Here is a 19764-nt window from a genome sequence, read left to right on the forward strand (position 1 = left end):
TATGTGGTTATGCATTGGGTTTCCAAGCCACCGCAAATAGACTAAATCGGTTACTTTTAATTTAGTGGTTAGTTCCCTCTGTGTCCTCGCCAGCTTCCCAACCACATTCAGAAAAACAGATGTCATCTCTAATTCAGTTTGGTCATTCAAGTCATTCAACTGCCATGTACAGTAGACTCTGAACACAAATAACAAGGAGGAAATATTATTGGTCTGTCATCATCTTGAACTCACTTGAACTGAATTCCAGAGCCCATGTGTTGAACCTTTTCCCAACTATGAGCCATAGATAATGATTATAAGACAACATATATAGTAAATGGTCTCGGAAGTCATTCTAATACCGCAAAGGGATTTCCGTTGCCATGGACTGTAAGTAACAACCTGAGAGAGCAAAGAGAGAAAGGAAGTAGGGATGGAGGAGGGGAGAGAGAAAGAGAGAGAGGGAGGGGTGGAGGGAGAAGAGGGGAGAGAGAAAGGGAGGTATAGGGAACATAAGGAAAGGAGGAAATCCCAATGGAGAACTTTAATTCAACGCACCATTGAGATCCACACACAAGAACTGGGGGGAGAGAGAGACTGAGTAGAAGAAAGAAAGAGAGAGAGAGAGAGAGAGACTGAGAGAGAGAATGAAAGAGAGAGAGAGTGAAACAGTGGTGGAGATGGCAGCTAATGTATCAGATTGCCAAGCAGGATGAAAACACACAATGTGAGCCTCTGTTTAAAGAGCCACAGTCACACACACACACACACACACACACATACAACCATGCACACACACATATATATATACACAGCTGCTCCCAGGGTCTTCCTGTCCAGAGGAGGCCCAAAAAATATGTTGACAAAAACACCACCTCAGGTTACACACACACACAAACACACATTCTCTCATTCTCTTACACACACACACACACAAACACACACTCTCTCATTCTCTTACACACACACACAAACGCACAAACACACATACGCACTGGAATGTATATTTAGGAGGCTCAAAAAAATTGAAAAGGACACGGCAGGAAAGGCGGATGAATGGAGCAAGAGGCCCCTGCGCTTTTCTCCAGTGCCACCCTGCTAAGTATTCACACATGCCCCAGGACCACCCCACGCCCCACCAGGCCTCAGGTGACACTGGAGGACCTCTGGTAACAGTAGATGAATAACAGATCTCTCAGCCCCCGCCACTTCAGTCATCGTTAGATGCTAACAGCCGCTCCTTCATTGGCCATTTCCTCAGTTTAAGACATACAGTAAAGTTTTTGTTTTCAATGGGACATACACAGAGCCTGGCGCGAGAATACAGGCATAAGGAATGGGGTGGTTTGGGTATGATTGAGAATACCAAAGTTTTTTGTGTTTTTCTAACTTACAAATAGCATATGTTCAAATGTATAATGTAAGACTGCACTGAGTACAGAACCTTGGTGAGAACAGTGCTACAGCTGTGACCCATACCGGTGTTTGTCCACTAGAGGGGGGTAATATCAAAAGTACTATGCTGATTAAAGTGTAAAGAGTGAGGGATGATTGTCCAATCAACCTTCCCTTGCCATTAATGTCGTTGATGTTCATCCTGAAGAATACACTGCACACTGGAGAATGCGCAAAATGCAAATGCAAAAATCACACACACTACATAAACATTAATAACATCAGTGTGATGATCTGTATGTGTGCATACCGTGTAGGTGTGTGTGTGTGTGACCTGAACCTCACACCACTAGATACTGGGCACCCAGGAAAAGAAATGCCTGAACAAACGAAGCACTGCAACTCAAACATGCGGAAAGCACACAGGGCGACAGCAAACAAATGCCCTTTGAGTGGCCTAAACACACACACGTCACAACACAACACAAGCAAAGAAACACACAGATCACCGCTGGGAACGATTAGGCTCTCCTCACACAAACCTGGTGGGACTCTGAGGCATCAGAATGTTTGCTATCCACTGTAAACACCAAACAGTGAACAAGGAAGAGATGTTCCTGCGGATGCCCCCCACCACCCCCCCCCCCCCCCCCCCTTCCCCTCTCCTCGACCCCTGCTCTCCTCTCGCTCTCTCCGTCTCTCACTTTCTTCCCTTCATACTTGTGCACCGGTGTCAAATACCAGAGAGATACACCATCTGACACCTTGACCTCTACACTTTCACCTTTCTACTGACACAAATGTGTTATTGTGTGTGTGTGTGAGAGAGAGACAGAGAGCAAGAGATGCAGACAGACACACAGAGAGAAAGAGAGAGAAAGAGAGAGAGAGAGATGCAGACAGACACACAGAGAGAAAGAAAGAGAGAAAGCGAGAGAGTGCAGTGAAGACAGAAGAGCAAAGAGCAGAGACAGAAATAGACAAGTAACAATAGATGAAAGATGAAAATGGCCATAAAACAACACAAGATGACAGTCAACATTGAAGAAGAGGAAGTGCAAGAAGAAGAAGAGGAAGAAGAAGAGAGTGGGTTTGAACAGATGTGAGCAGACAGACAGAGAGGGCCCGTGCTCTCCATTTCCTCCCTCTCCGCGTGTCTCTCTCCACAGACGACCGCAGTAGTTAGGCGTGTATGCACGCCACTGAGTCGAGCCTATAATTTGCATCATCATTCTCTATATTTATGATGTATGTATAATGCTCCACTTTTGCACATAGAAAAGCTATCATAACCTCAACAACTATAATGAAGGGGTATTAAAAACCCTGGATTAAAAAAGTATTTAATATGAAAGCAATGCGCATCTTGTTACTGTGACAAGAATTTCCGGACGACTGCATCTTTTTCCATCGGCCAATTTTCATTTATAACTTTTTAGACAACTAAACTAATCTGGTTTTGATTGCAAACATCTCTAACCAGCTAAATAAATCTCCCTGTAAGTCCATTATGTTCCTCAATGGTTGGTAATTTGTTGGACGCAGAATGCTGATTTTCAAAATGTCTGTCATATGTTTACTCTCCCTCCAGTGTGAGAACTGTACTAAACATATGCACACTAACTTAAATGGCGATGAATTCAACCAATCACAAGAGAGACTCCTTAAAAAAAAAACATTTTAAAGTTCACTTCCAAAACCTTTCCAAATAAGACAGCAGAGCTTTCTGTCAAAATCAGAATGCGCTGGATTTGAATCGACATTTGTACCCGTCTTCTCTCTGCCAAGACTTGTGCCAACATATGCCCAGCATGTGGTTGGGCATGACTCAAGCGGGCCAGCTGGGGAGGGCAAGCTCTCGCTGTGAGGGTGTATACTCCGACCACAATGGCTTCTAAAGGAGCACTGTGAACGGCAAAAGAAATATAAAGCTTAAATGGTGCCCCCTCAGCTACATACAGAGTCCTGTAAATACACCAAGTAAACGTCCTGCGGCTTATCCGCTACACTGGAGATTCAACCCAAAGCGTCAAGCCTTAACAATTTCCCCAGTCTTCTCCAGGCCCTTCTCCACAATAACAGCTGTTCAGTGTACATACATATCTAAAGCCATACTATATGAAATGTGTAGGTGGCTAAGTCGAGCAGCTCTAAAAGTGTTTAAGTGTTTAAAGGCTCTTTAGTGAGGACATTGGGGACTACAGATGGCAACTTTAAAGATTCTCAGAAACACCATTTAGGTGCTCTTTGTAGACAAGTGAAGGGTTCTCCTGTAATGGCAGACCAAAGAAGCTTGTTTTCTGGTATACAAGTTCATAAAAAGTTCCTCTATACTTGTTATCCAAGATTAACCACCCACCAGTCAGAATGGTTTGAGAATTTATCGTGATTGAGCTCTCTCAAAAAAAAAAGACGTAAAATAAAAACGTGATTTATGTGTGTCTGAGTGGGAGTGAGGAATCAGCAGAGAAATGAAAAGAGAGGTGTGAGGTGAAGAACAGAGGGAAGAGAAAGGGTATAATCATCATTGCCTTCAGGAGACACCCCTTTGGAGGAGAGGAAAATCCCCTGTGGTAAAATTACCCATACTTTCATGGAGAAGTACCTTGAACACTGCTATGAATGTTCTGGAGGACTATGATTTACAAAGTGTATTATCATGCCCGACGGGCAATGGGTAAGGGGCCCCCAATCTTAATCTTAATTCTGTACTCAAACTGCCATTTGAACATTACTCTGTCTGGATTCCAATGAGCAGGGTGTCTAGGAGATGCTGGTGAACTCACCTTAAGGCCTCTGAGTTAGTGACATGAGCCACGTTAGCTAAGCAAAAAATGCAACCCCTGAAAAGCAATCATGTTTCCCCCCCCCCCCCACAAAATGTGGATCTAAAACGAACTTCATAGCATCCTATTTCTGTAAGACACTTCAGAGGCGGACTGTGATGCACACACACTTTGACCATGTGCAGCAGCCATGCATCGAGTCTGGAGAAGACATCCACTGGTCTATTTAAACATAAATGCACTGGGGATGCCACAAACTGCCAGTTCCTCTTCCTGCTTCCACCTAAATAAGTATGCACTGGTAGGAGCTGAAGGGCAGTGTACATGGTCAATAGCAAATACTGCCAGCAGTTACCCCTGCATACTGAAAGCCAGTCCGAGAGGCCAATGCAGTAACCTAAAATCTCTCAGAGTATGCAGATGCCACAAAACTCAATGCTGCTCTCTGCAGGGCTGTGTGTCATGTGCACACTTCTCCACAAAGTGGCAGTATTGAGGGCATCTGAAATGCTTGCAGATTATGTGACCTCACACACCGATGGATGGGTATTTCATGTTTTAAGTGTGGTCGTGATCTTGTGGGGCAGCCATGACAACAGATGTACTGCAGTCGTCTGGTCTGCAGGCATATAAGTCAGGTCAGAGGGAGGTTATGAGTGTATTGACACACACACACACACACACACGTACACACACACACACACACACACCCACACACACAGCTGAGTGGTTGTGTGCCATTCAACTAGGATTGAGACCTTCTGGATCAGGCTTTTAAAAGCAGCAATGTGCTGTGGCCTGGACAGGGCAGTGAGGCTAAACAATCATGCACAGAGTTTACCTGAGCAAGTGATTAGAGTTAGCTTAACTACTGACAGGGAGGAAATGAGAAAAGGAGGGAGTGAGGGTGGAGAGGGACCCAAAATAGAGGAAGGGGCCTACTTCTATATGACTCGGTGGCGGGAGGTAAACGGCAACAATGAACAAAAGAACGACTTGAAAGAGCAGTGGCAGTGAACAGACATTATGAGGGGAAAATTGAAGTAATGGCAGGTGACACGCTGTTGAAGAAGAGAGGCACAGTGGACACCCTCACGTGCACACCCGCTGTCGAGTATCCCGGGCATTTCCTCCACACACAGTGCCTCCATTCACTCCCTGGTGAGGGAGCAAGGGAAAGAAGGGGTAAGGGAGCGGGAGAGGGAGTGGGTATGTTTTGCTTAGCGCACGCCAGACAGGCTGTTCTTTGAGAGCAATCACTTTGAAATGAGTAAGGAACATCCATGTTAAACAAATATCCCCCACACTCTTCCATCACAAAAACGTTCTTTCATTTTCATACCATCCACTCTCTCCTTTTCTTTGACATTTTATAAAATTATAATACGGGGTGTATTATTTCATATAATTTCATGAACGTGAATGGACTTTTCAACTACATAGACTGAGTAGAATCACTGCAGGGTGTCAGTAATAGTAGGTTTGCGCCTCGGGTGATCGCTCCTGGGGCAGGTTGAGTGGACGCGCGTGCACGCACGCACGCACGCACGCAGTTTCTCAACCAAAGGGCTTTGTAGCGAGCGCAAGAGGGGGCGTGAGGGAGGGCTCTAGGTGCTACGCGGGGAGAGAAATGTTTCAAATAGTTCAATGCAGCTCGATATTCGATTTCAGTCTCACATCTGCGGGCTTGATGCTCTGCTTTTTAAACTAAGGTGTCAAACCCACACACACAGGGGGGGCATTCAGCGGCCTGACGCACAGACTGAAAAAAATCCCTCAGGTCTCCACTCGCGCATTTGCACAAACATGACTGTACAGAGCACACACACAGGGATACACTGATGCATTCACTGCCCGTCTGTCTCCCTGGGACCCACTCTCACAGAAGCTCGCGGCTGTATAATAACCTATTCATAAAACGCGAAAATATTCAGCCTTCCTCCAAAATACACACGGGAGTCGGACTAGGGAAAGCGCAATCGCTTCTGCAATCTGAAATTGGACCTCGAGCCAAGGAACACAGAACTGAGCGCACAAATTGCTTTAAAAAAAACTCAAGCAAACCGCCACCATCTACACACTGAAACCAGCTCTCAGTCATTAATATCTCCATAAAGACCCGTTGATTTTTAAATTATAACAGACAATATAAGTATTTAATTGTTCGAAAAGGTTACACAAATCCAACGTAATGTCAACCGAATGTCATCTAAAACTTAAATAAACGGATTTCAGATGAAAAATGGATCTGCTTCTGAAAGAGGTTATCGCATCCTGAAATCCATGAAAAAACTGCTGTTGATCTCCGTTACTAATGCTATATCATACTTCTTGTCAAATCAGGTGAAAAAAAAAACGCAATCAAAGAGAAAGATCTACATTTTGGGAAAATACGATGTTATCCTGTGGATCATGTGTGAAATGCAAACACATTCCCAAATATCGTTTGAGAACATGTTTAAAAAGACATGCAAAAAAATGTCCTCATGAAATTCCTATCAAAGGTGTATCACCTGCTTAATTGATACAAGCTGAAAAGTCTCAATTTGCTTAACAAATATGGTAGTAATAGGTAGATAAATTGTGAGGCAAGTAACAGGTAACCAATTCAGATATCATAAAGTGATTAAAGCTTTTCCGTCAGCCTCTGTCCGGTGATTCCACTTTCTGTCTGTAAGGGGCAGGAGGCTGGTGAACGATAAATCTGCGACAACACTGATGCCAACTCACTATGGACAAGCCTTGATGAAAACCTTGGCAGTAAAATGCACCGTCCTACCCTATGGCCCCGTCTGGGATAACACATCAGTGGTGCGCAACGTTGCCATAGCACACCTTCAGATTAGATCCAGTGAAATGTAAAAAGGGATCAAAAGTCCTCGATAAACGCTTTTAAAAAGTACGTAAATTCCAAATCAACTTAAAGACAATATGAAATAAACTGTAGCTGTCACATTTCATGTGAGGGCAGCCAATAGGTAGACTGACACCTGTCAAGGAAGCACTTTAATCAACATTAATAACCTAAAATACCAGACTTTGACCTACATGTTACAGAGAAAGCTCGTAAAGTAAAGGTTTAGATTTCGTCAAACAAACTCTCCTTGAAATCAAGCTATGCAGGCACTGGTGTGCGTAAAAGCGCAAATAACAACCGCATACATTTACTGACACAAAACAGGTGTGTTATCACTAGACAGATTTAAACCCAAAATGAGTCTATACAAATAGCAAGAATGACCTATAAATCCAAGTTTTCGAAAAAGAAGAGCGATCTTACCTGCTTGTGCCAAAGGCGTTTGGAACAAGACGAGAGCCAAAGTCACCAAGGCGAACGAGAGATCCATGCGCCACGGTCTCCGCTTCTTCCGAAACAGGCATTCTCCAATATCCATAGTGAGGGGTTTCAGACGGATTGCTTGTACTACAAGGCAGGACAGTTTTGAATTAGAGATGCCTTCTCCCACAGAAAGTCAGTCGTTAGACTGATCTTTCTGTGAGGCGAAAATGAAAATGGTAAGAGATGCCTTGGATCTCACACCCACCTTGTCTTGAATAAGTTACCTATCTACCTATCCTATGTACAAAAACGTAAATACTAATAGGGGTTCGGGAAATAAATATATTTTTTTGACTTGATTCCCTAACGCTAAAGCCCCATTGAGTCAGCAGAGTTGATATGAGTGCCCAAAGCGGAGAGAGCAGAGAGAGACTTGAAATCACTCTCTCCCTTTCTCTCTCTTTCTCTCTCCCCCTTCCAACTTTCTCCCACGAAAAGTGAGGGAGCGTGTGTGTGTGTGGAGAGAGAGAGAGTGAATGAGAGAGTCACAGTGGAGGAAGAGGGAGGGAGAGTTTGTGCGTGAATACGCCCGTGGTACACGTAGGCTACGTGTGCAAATGAGCTAAAGGTGCGGACAAAGATATAGAAAGGGGTCTTTATGGAAAGCTATCAAAAGATGACCTTATTGACCCTGGCTTGCATATACTCACTGCATTACAAGGAATTCCTGTGGTTTTTGTTTGAAACTAAGGGGTGCTAACTATCGGGGTGCCTGGAAATGTCAGATTTTCTTATAATGGAAGCATTTTTGTTTGAATCCCTGGCTGTCATACCTTTTGAAATGATTCTACTTCCAGTTCATGTCTCTGTCTTTGAGGCGCGCGTATGGCAAGCTCACTCTTTTTGCTACATGCGATTGTCTGTCTATAATAACGTTTCCGTATTTATCCCTGATAAGACAGTTGAACCGTGTGGGGCCGGTGGGTCCTAGGAATTCTGAAAGAATGTACCGCAGCCAATCAAGTGAAGGAATGCATTCTCTGTTAACCATACCGTGAAACCACGCCCACACAGACCTCTCAACTTTGCTTAGTCCACCACGCGTCCTGATTGGCCAATCCCACGTGGCGTAAATGCCAGGTGCAATAACCTGGAAGGTAAATAAAGGATTTGTATTTAGTGTTAATGCAAGATGTTAAGCAATGTGAAATAATGATTTGTTGAGGCTGTAACAGCTCTCAGATCTTCTTCAAAAATCTGTGGAAAGTCTTAATTCCATGCTATTCAATCACTCTAGAACAGGTAAAAGCACCATAACCTGCAGAATAGAGAGTTAGAATAGAGTTGCACATTCATAGAATTTCCACATCATAATCACTTTCACAAACATTTACATAGAACTGTTTCTTATAAAACGATTTCAATCATGACTTCAGATTTAATGGTGTCAGCCCAGTTTTTGTTGTGGAATTCTTGGTTGGTTTCAGTTAAGCAAGACTAAAAGGAATTAACGCAGGAAGGAGGGTAAATCATGCATTCACATTTTTTCCTGCAAATACTGAGAACTGTGTGGAGAGCATGGCGATCATGATTCCATCAAGTCATTGTCATTGTCATTTTCCTCCATTGCATTGTTTTACAATACTCACTTTTAAAGAATAAATCTCTTCTGTTTTAAACTGGTCTAGAGGAACGTGTTTAATATTTTATTTCTTTTTCATTTCATTATCTCATTAAAGTATTAACCACCTTTTTCAGTTTTCCCCAGCCGTTCTCCGACTCATAGTCATTTTAGTGCAGCTTAAGTATCTTACCAACTTTGTGCACTTCAGTGCAGTAGGGCACTGTATAGCTGGCATTAGGCCACTGTCTTTGAACGTCATGGCATACGCCGGCAGGCAATAATTAAGCATAATCACTTTGATGTTCCTCTCCCTCGGTCCCTCTCATTTCTCCCTATTTTGGTCCTTGATTCGGGCAGAAAAATAGGCCTACCTAGCATGCGGTATATTTCCCCCCTTTGCTTTCAGTCTCTACCATACATAGATGCAGTAGCCTACAATTGCAATTGCTTTAAGCAACTGAGACCTTCACTTATGCCCGTCTGACTGCTACTGTTCAAAAGTGAGCATTTCAACAATCCTCTAACTACAGGAACGAATGTCCTTTCATAAGCTTCTAAGAAATGAATGAATGGCTGCCCGCTGCCAAATGCCATATGCAATGTATTGAGACATGTTTCTAATCAGTATGACCAGTGCCTCAACTGGACCTTAGTACCAACAATAGCAACTGTATGTAGAGCCAAAAAGGGAAAAGACTGGGTGGTCATCCAAGATGGACCACTTGGGTATGTTTTGCTTTCAGATGGTAAACAAAAACAAAAATCGAGACAATGGGTTTAGAGGGTTTATTTTAACACTTCAACAACAGTCATCTCACCCTGGGCCAAGACCCTTTTGCCCTGAGAAAGACTTCAGTGGTGTACCCGTAAATGGACAATAGAGGTCTAGAGAGAGAGAGAGAGACAGACAGAATGGAAGAAATATAGATAAAGAGATGTTGCATGTGTTTGTGCTTCCCCGGGCTTGGTGCCCTGTTCGGCCAGACCCTGTTTCCATATTAAAACATAATCACAGTCTATGCTAACCCTGCGGTATACCCACAGACAGTAGCACACAGCGAGAGAGACAGAGAGGAATAGACAGAGATAGAAATAGAGAGTGGACATATCACTTGGAAAAGGGGATGTAATTGATTGATAAATCGGTCAAATTATTACAGACACCCTCAACTTTCGTAGTGATGAATAACTATCTAAATTAAGATATCAATTGGACATCTTTGGATATAAACAGGAGGGAAATGTAGTTTTGTTCCCAAAACACTGGCTTCATCTTTGAACTTCTTTATCTCTGCATAGGCCAGGCCTGGATAAGCTGATGGTTGGTAACATCATCCTAGGGCAGCGTACCAGCAATGATGGGCAATCACCTTGGTAACCTCTGTAGCAGTGAAGCCCCAGCAGCAGCAGGTCTGCAAAGCTGAGATCCTCCTCAGGTCCCACACAGAAATAGAACCTTAGCACCGAGCTCTGGCTATTACCCAAAACCTTTTATGAGGCCCTGAAAAACACATCATGAGCAAGTCGAGGAATCTGGACTCAAGGCTCTCCTGCGAGAAATGCACCAGTCGGCACTCGTGGTTCTGTGTCATCCCCGACCTTAACCTCCGACCACCTACAGCAGCATCATGAGCACAGCTGTTGAAATTAATAAAGCCTACTAATTAGTCCGTGCTAATTTGAGGGTGGGCAAGACGAGCACAAGGCCTGTGGTTCCGCTCAGCCAAAGGTGGCCAACCACACGAACGGGTCTTTAAACATACGAGCACGAGTGACAGCAATGCTGTCAGTCAGTGAGTGTTGTCTTCTGATAGGCTTGTCTTACGTGCCAACACAGGGCACTTTCCGGAAGGGGGGGTCCAGAGAGAGAGAGAGAGAGGAGAGAGGAGAGAGCCAAGAGGGGTGCACAGACAGACAGAGCAAGTGCTCGTGGGTAGGCCAGCTATTTTCAAACTGGGACCTTGTAATTACAATGAAATGACCAGATTATATTGCAGACTTCCTTGAGAAGTCTGTATTTTACTGGGCTGGGCGGCAAACCACGCACACACACACCCTTGGCCCAGGCTACACACTGAAATAGATCAGAAAAAGGGGGAGGAGGAAAAACAGATAATGTGTGCATATGTGAATGTGTGTGTGTGTGTGTGTGTGTGTGTGTCTTAAAATACGGCAAGTGCATGGAGGACGAATATCAGTGCACACTTGATATAGCATCACCAGCAAAAGCAAATGGAAGCAGATAGATCTAAAGACGTGAGGTGAGGGATAGAGCGATGGAGAGAGAATGAAAAAGAAAGATAAAGAGAGAGAGTGGGTCAATGACCCTGGACACACCCAACTAACCACATACCTCAAAATAGGCACAGGGAGAAGAGGGGGAGGGGGGGGGGAGAAAGAAAACACCCACATGAGTGGCGCATTGAGAGGGCCATAGTGAGTGAAAAAGAGTAAGAGTGTGTGTGTGTGTGATAGAGAGACTGTGTGTGTGTGTGTGTGTGTGTGTGTGTGTGTGTCTGTGTGTGTGTGTTTGTGTGAGAGTGGGTGTGTTGATCTATGTGTGGGGTGACTGCTCACAACCTCTCAAGGTTTGCATGCCAGCTTGTGTATGACGACTGACTGTGTGCGTGTATGTGTGTGTGTGTGTGTGTGTGTGTGTGTGTGTGTGTGTGTGTGTGTGTGTGTGTGTGTGTGTTGTGTTGTGTATATGTGTAAGAGAGGGAGTCTGTGTTTGTTTCCATGCCAGTGTATCTGCTTAGTGCTGCAATTTATTGCACCACCCAAATGCGTGTTTGTCCAACTGTGGGTCAGCTGTGTGTATGTGACAGTGTTTGTGTATAGTCAGAATCTATGTCTTTATGTGTGTGTGTGTGTGTGTGTGTGTGTGTGTGTGTGTGTGTGTGTGTGTGTGTGTGTGTGTGTGTGTGTGTGTGTGTGTGTGTGTGTGTGTGGATGTGTGTGTGTGTGTGGATGTGTGTGTGCATGGCACTGGGGGCATGTGACCATGACTAGGTATGTGTGCCTGTGAGTGTTTGTACTTTAACACCCTGACGTGTGTGTTTTTAAAAAAAGGACCCAATTGTATTTTTGTGGCTGTTTCTTCTGGCAGTTTGGTGCGGTACATTTAGCTCTCTAGCTAAACTCTGCTCCAGACCATTTAGCACCATCAGCTACCATTAAGGCTTAAGGATCATTACAGTGGAGAGCCTTTCATCACCGCTGAACACTATTGTGCATTCCTACAGAAAGGCCGCCGATGGAGGTTTAGAAGGAATACAGACGATTGGGTCTCATTCGTTTACCTCTATTTCCCTGCTATCTATTCATAGAAAGTGATTCAATAAACAAGGAAGAGAGAGAGTGATTATTAAAGGACAATAAAAAGGATGAGCAGTAAGTGAGAGAGCGAAATGGAGAGGGGCAGACGAAAGGAAATATAGACTCATAGAAAGTCAAGGGAAGGAGAGCGAGTGAGAGATAGAGAGAAAGAGAAAGAGAGGGGCGCTGAGGATGGACTGCATTTAGGTGAGGGCGAGGGAAAGAAGCAGGAAGCAGAGAGGAGGAAAGGAGAGGAGATGAGAAGAGAGGAGGAGAGAGGAGAAGAGAGGAGGAGAGAGCGCACAGAGCTGTGGAAAGGTACAGAGAGGAAAAATCATAGGAATGAATAGGAGCCGGAGGGTGGGGGCTCTGAGGCATGCCGAAGGAGGGGGGCATGAATGAGGGCCATTGACGGAGGGAGTGAACGAGGGATCAAACAGTATTTACACAGGGAGATTCCAGAAAAAAAAGAGAGAAAGAGGGAGGTGGGGGGGAGGAACTGAAAAAGGAGGAGGAGGAGGAGGAGGAGGTGGAGAACAAGGGTGGGGGCCCCACAGGTCTGACCTGCTGACTAAGGTGTGGGGTGGAAGCTTGGGGACCCTGACGAGTGACAGAGCTGGAGAGAGAGAAAAAAAGAGGGAGGGAGAGAAATGAGACAGACACATAATTCCATGACTGGACAGCACACGTCTCTATGGTGGGAATAACCACAGCAAATGTTCAAGGGGGGAGGAGCAGAGAATGGAGAAGTCATCTCTTTAAATCACAGTCACTGAATGCCCTAATGGGCGACCACAATTCATCTCTTTAAATCACAGTCACTGAATGCCCTAATGGGCAACCACAATTCATCTCTTTAAATCACAGTCACTGAATGCCCTAATGGGCGACCACAATTCTCAAATGGAATTACGCTCCGGCATGCAGCGGATGGACCGTGAGTGTAACTTCTCTGTGCACCATGCTGCCCTGACCAGGATTCGAACCCTCACCCGCACAGCTACCAGTCTACAAAGCTGTCAGTGGGACAACCTAGTTAACTTAGCTGTCCATTCCCCCCTTAATAGCAACTGACATCTGCCAATTACACTCCAGGGCCTCTCCTAGTGGATGGACAGTTCAACTTACAGTGCCAGTAGTTGCCCCAAGATTCCAACCCTGGCCAAGTTGGCCAAGAGTTTCACAGCCAACAAAGCCTTCCGCAGCCCCTCATAAACACCAGCATTTCTTTCCATGTTTCCTATGAGTCACTTGTGTTTGCGCAGGCAGATGCGTTTTATGAATTCTATCAACTCAATGAAATGTCATTAAGCTCCCACACTCTATAAAGAGTTTATAGCAAGGCCACACCGGGACCCTGCTGTGAGACCTCATGCTTTTCAGATTTTTACGCACTCATTTATATGTTCTTTGAGCTGCGCTGAACTAGAGAAGAACTTTACCAAGAATAAAGCCACACATATCTCTAGCAAGCTCTTACAGCACACAGCTGCAACAATCAGCCAGTTATATCACTGCAGCCAGCATGGGAAGCACAGAACAAGCCTTTAGTTGTACGTGGACAGCAAATGCAAACACATGATGTCTAATGCTCAGCAAATCATCACCTCTGTGACACGTAGAGATGAGGGCCAGATACAAGGACTGCAAGAAAAGCAAGTGTTTGCACAAAGACAGCATGTGCGTCAACACAGTCGAAATAACGAAGACAGCGTGCGCTTCAACACGGTTGAAACAACAAATATTAACGGATGGAAGATAAGCCCCGGCCAAACATCACCTCCAGCCACAGAGGAGAGAGAGGCCAGCGAGTAGGAGGTAACTGGCAGAGCGGAGACCCCGCGGAGACCCAGCGGAGCACCGTGAGGACCAGGCTGCACATGACCCTTGCGGATACGAGAGGGTAAACCCAGAGCGCCGGCTCCATTCATGTTCAGTGAGAAAGGGCACGGCGCGCACCGTCACACCGATGCCAAAATGACCCGCGCGACCCCTCACCCTGTCCACCAGGGGCACATAGCTGACCGAGGCTATTGTGGCTGGGCCGCCGTCGGATCCATTCATCTTCTGGTGATGACAAACGCCTGCTCCTGACTGAGGGGAAGATCGTCAGCGCCAATCCTGGCATGCCAATGGAATTTGGAGTAAAATGCTGTGCTGTCTACATCTGAAGTTTTATTGCTGCTATGCAGCAGTAGGAGGGCCCTGTTGTCAAATAAAAGCATACACCTCTCAACAGGCATGCATGATATATGACAAGATTACTCTGAACTTACCAATTATTCCCCCTTGCTAGAGTGATTTGGTCTTGCCACAAGTTTTAGTTCTTTGCCCTGCATGTGTGGCTGATGGTCTGTGCTCCAGACAGCAGACAACTGCCTCAGAAGAGCACAAACCACAACCATTTAGGATTTCGTTTTCTAAGCCAAGTTATTCATGGAATTAACAACAAATAGTAAGAGTTAATATGTGTGCCACTGGAACCACCTTACAGGCTATGGTAACACAGAACATCATTGCACCTACCCAGGAAATGCTGATGTGGGTATTTGTTCCTACCCAGCAAATGCTGATTAGGGTATTTGTTCCTACCCAGCAAATGCTGATGTGGGTATTTGTTCCTACCCAGCAAACACTCATTAGGGTTTTTGTGGTGTCACAGCCTTCCTAGTTGCATTGTAGTAATAATGGTATATGGAACGATACTAATAATGGTATATGGAAAGTCATATTTTTCTACCATATCCTACAAGTGTCCTGTTACCAAATTACTAAAGTAACTAAAAGCAGGTAAGTGTGGTAGCTGATGGCATACACCTTCCACTGCACAACCACTCCTACAGCCTCAGACAGCGCAGCTCCGATGGCGGGAACGAGCGAACGAGCGAGTAAGGGTTCCCGCCTGTCAGAACAGTGCTAAACACCTTGGCAAGAGGTGTCTGTCCACACGGCCCATCCCAGCTGGCCACTGCTGGCCGGAATAATGCACCTTTGTGGCTCCCAGTCCTTCCAGAGACGCCCTGGATAGGTGGGTGGGTGGGGTGGGGTGGGGTGGGGAAGCACCACAATGGTACCGGTCAATCTGGAATGCGCTTTGGGGAAAGAGCAAGGAGGGAAAGGGGAATGTACCACTGGGGTGCTGAGGAAGGGGGGGTCGGTGGTGGGAGTGGGTTGGGGTGGGCCGGGGGGTGGGGGGGGGGGGGGGGGTAGGCAGAACAGAGGGGCCTTTTGTGAGCAGTTAGGAAAGGGGGCAGAGACGGGCCGTGCCGTACAGTAGGGGCCTGGAGGGAGAGGCGGGCGAGGAGGAAGAGGAAGAGGAGGGGGGAGGAAGACTGCTGCTGAAGCCTCGTCCTCAGAAGACGTCCTCCTCTGAGCCTAGGCTGCCTACAAGTTTGGGCCCTGTCCACGAGTTAAGAAGTTAAGAAACATGATACTCCCCCAAGGATACCGATATCAAACACACACAGCTCTGGTTTCATAGCAGACCTCTGGCCCTCAGGCGTTTGAAAAAAATAAAAAGAAGAAAAAAAACATACAGATTCAAATTATGTAGATAGAACAGAGAACATCTCGACATACCCTGTGCAGACACTGTCGTGCACCAAAAGCCACAAGCACATAATTACAACATACACCCTATGATGCCCTATGCGGTATGGATATGTTCATGGAGCCAACTGAAGCAACATTTTGAGGTCCTTCAAAACCAAACTGACTGAGATAACTCATAACTAAGTATGAGCCACATGTAGGGACGACAAACATCACCCTAGACGCAACATAAAGAACATCCATAGGTTTGGGTTGGTATGGGTTGTATGATATAGATACAACTGGTGATAGCTTAATGGGCCAACCAGCCAATACACACTCCCTTGTAGGATGAGTTATAAGTTTGTGCGTAAGTTTCTCTCATCCTGAGAGAAAATATCTGACTTTTAGACCGAGCTCAAAGCTCGCTTCTGAAGTCAGTCCAGTGCTGACAAGAACAACTGGAAAACAAAAGCAAACAGCAAGAGGAACATAAACAGCTGTGCAGCTCAATCAAAGTATTTATCGCAGTGGGATATGTTCATCAGACGTTGCCTTTGAGGACTGTTTCCCCTCCAAACGCAGACAGAAAGGGAAACATCACTCTGCAGCCCAAACAAGCAGCGACGGGGCTGGGATCTAGTTAATCAGGTCAGTGGCAGCACACAAACCATAACAAACCAGTGTATTAAGGGAACATTTGGAGCCAAGCAATTCGCCCCTATCGCTCGTCCCTGGAAGATCATCAAAGAACTTTCGGCCATTTCTGCCTGCTCACGTCCGGTTTGCTCCCTTACGTGTTGGGCCTGGTAGGACTCACTGTAGGACAAATAAACGTTCCAACGACACGCACCGCGTGGTCGCTCCCTTTCCCTCTCTTCCTTCCTGTCCCTCTTCCCTTCTGGCTTCCATTTCCTCCTGCTGACACACGGCACGCCACCAACTCACGAAGGTAAATGAAATCCCCTCGGGAGAAAGTGGAGAGTCAACTGCTACATACCGACTTGGTAAAATGACATTGTTGTCATTTAGAGATCGTAACCGTGGTAATAAACAACATTTTTAGTGGTAGGGGTTGGTTCATTAGGTTCATTCTCCGAGTCAGCAGCTGGTGTGTGTGTGGTGACATGACAGGTTCATGAGCATTTACTTCAAATACTCATGAACTCAGGAAGTAGGTAACACACAGTTACAGGAGTTAAGCCCTTTTAAACCATCTATTTGTAAAAGCAAAGCATAAACAATGAATCATACTGCCTATGTGAGAGATAAGTATCTGCACACAGGCGAGGTGTAAACAGTGTCAGCTTCTCAACATGTTCATTTAGATGCTACATTATCCCAACCACCACTTCTTCTGCCTATTTCTGTCCTTAGTCGTTCTGCTACCTGCCCAGGAGGCCACCAGCCAAAGGTTACATGTATGCATCTCTAGAAACTATTAACATGCAGAGTGCAGTGGAGGCTGAGTGAAACAGAGTGGGGGACCAAATCAGTTCAGTTGACTGTCATGATGTTTTGAATGACGACATTTTGAATTGTGAGCTACATCATCTTGAACTACGTCACATGCCAAGAATTAAACAGTTATAATATAAAGGCAAATTGATAGCATTTATAAGCAAGACAATTAAATAGTCTGTTGTTTTAATAGTCCACTATATGTCACTGAAAAGTTCTTGATTATTTCATATTAAGACTTTATTATTGCTTGGTGTTTTTTTTAAGTGTTTACCAAAGCTGATCAAAGTCTAAATATAGGCCAACCACAAAAATAACAATAATATGATACAACATATTGATCTCTGACACAAGAGTTCAAATTAGATAGATTAGAAGTCTACTGTACTACAACTGTCATGACAAATAACCAAAACAAATCATCAAAAAAGTAGTATTCTGTTTCAACAGCCTTCAGACTGACTGAATTGTATAAGTGTACTTTCATGTTGAACACCAGAAATATAGAGATTTAGAGAACATATTCTATATGTTTTGAAATGTAACATCTCTTAAATGTTCAGGAATTCTTCCTCGAGTCAGCACCATGAAATCACATGTTGTGTCTGGGGTCGAATCTGGCCACAAGGAGAAAAGTACTCAGTGTGCATTTCCCTTCAGAGAAAAATCAGAAATTTTAGCACCAGAATTATATGTTTCAGGCGCAGAGTCCAATTCTTGTTTCCCACTGCGCTCCGCTATGTACTTAGAGGCTTCCAGTCCTGCAAAGTATACTTCTCAGAATACATACACTACATACAAACAGCGGGCTTGCAGCTCATAATGAAACAAAGAGACATACAAATTCTTACTGCCATCCACAATGAGGCATGTAGAGCAGCTAACGAGCAGAACTAACAACAGGCACCAGAAGTCTCCCATAAGTGCCAGCCCATGCCAATGACTGAAATAGACACAACCCCTTTTTTATTCTGTAACCACCATGGTGTTACATCTAAGCAGAGGCCAAGAGTATGATATTATTTGGAGTAACATACACACATATTCATAATGTAGAGCTATGATGGAGAGACATGAGCACATTTGCAGGTTGGTTATTTATTTGCACAAACCAACTTGTTTGGAATCAGGAAAACCATTTCCCCTAGACAACTTCATCTATGGTCCATTTAATTTGGGGTGAAAGTAAATATTATGCGCTTGCTCAAACACAGAGCAGGCACTGCCTATTCCAGGACTTTCTATGGGCATGGTGGCTGGGTGACAGTCCCTCTCCCCCTTCTTGGTAGTGATTTGGTATTCCAAGTATTAGAGTATTAGAGATCCTCAACAACCTTGTAGAACCAGAGAGAACTTCAGACAGATGCACTTTGATGTTGCACATGACAACATGCACGTGAGGTGTAATGGTGTCTGTCAATTCAAAATATCTGTGTTATGAAAAAAAAGAAAAGAAATTCCTTCACGTCAGGGATATGAAGAACACCCAGAACACAGAACACACTCTTTATTAAAAATTTACTTTGCGGTCTTCCTTTTTACAGTGGCAAAGTGTCAATTTTATCAACCACTGTGGCAAGCTTCACAGATATTCTTACACTGGTTTCTCCCTTTGTTGTTGGGCTTTCTGGTGGTTTCTTCTGGAGTGAAATACTCAGAGGGATGTATCTCACAGGAGCAGCTTCTTACATGGGTAAAATGGCATCCCAATCCTATGACATTTCTAAGACCCTAAATCAAAATCAGAAATGCCCGTCTAGGCCTACACTTGAAATGATTTCCCAATGTGCTCATGTCTCTCCATCATAGCTCTACACTATGAATATGTGTGTACGTTACTCCAAATAATATCATATCATTTTGCCGTCAGTGGCCATGTCAGTCTGAAAATGACTGGAAAGTCCCCTCCAGTGGCAAACAAGTGGCTATGGAGGAGTGCTAACCACCACCTTCCCTTAACAAGACAGATAGACATGAAATAGTTGGTCACCGAATGGACATCCACCCTTCCCACTGATCTGCCTCTGTCTCTTGTTGGAGAGAAATTGCCTCTCAGAAGCCCATCTCACAACAGTGTTGTGAATCTCTGTCTTGTCTGTGTGGATAGCCACTAGTTTTCAATGGCAGTAATGTTTAATTGCACCTGATAAGTTGAGAAAAGTCAATGTCGTTATTGTCAAAGTCCTATACTATCTCTGGTAAAGTGGCTACTCTCCATTCCCTAACCAAAGCAATATCAATGAGGATTATATATAGGGGCAGATTAAATCTAATTGCACAGCTAGGTAAGTCAGAGGTTGGTATGACTGAGATATCTGAAGAGAGGGGTGAGTGGCTGGAGGAGAGGAAGAAAGAAAGAGTGAGTGAGGGAAAGAGAGAAAATAATG

The sequence above is a fragment of the Clupea harengus genome, chromosome 19, assembly GCF_900700415.2.
Source record: "Clupea harengus chromosome 19, Ch_v2.0.2, whole genome shotgun sequence".
In the NCBI taxonomy this organism is placed as follows: domain Eukaryota; kingdom Metazoa; phylum Chordata; class Actinopteri; order Clupeiformes; family Clupeidae; genus Clupea; species Clupea harengus.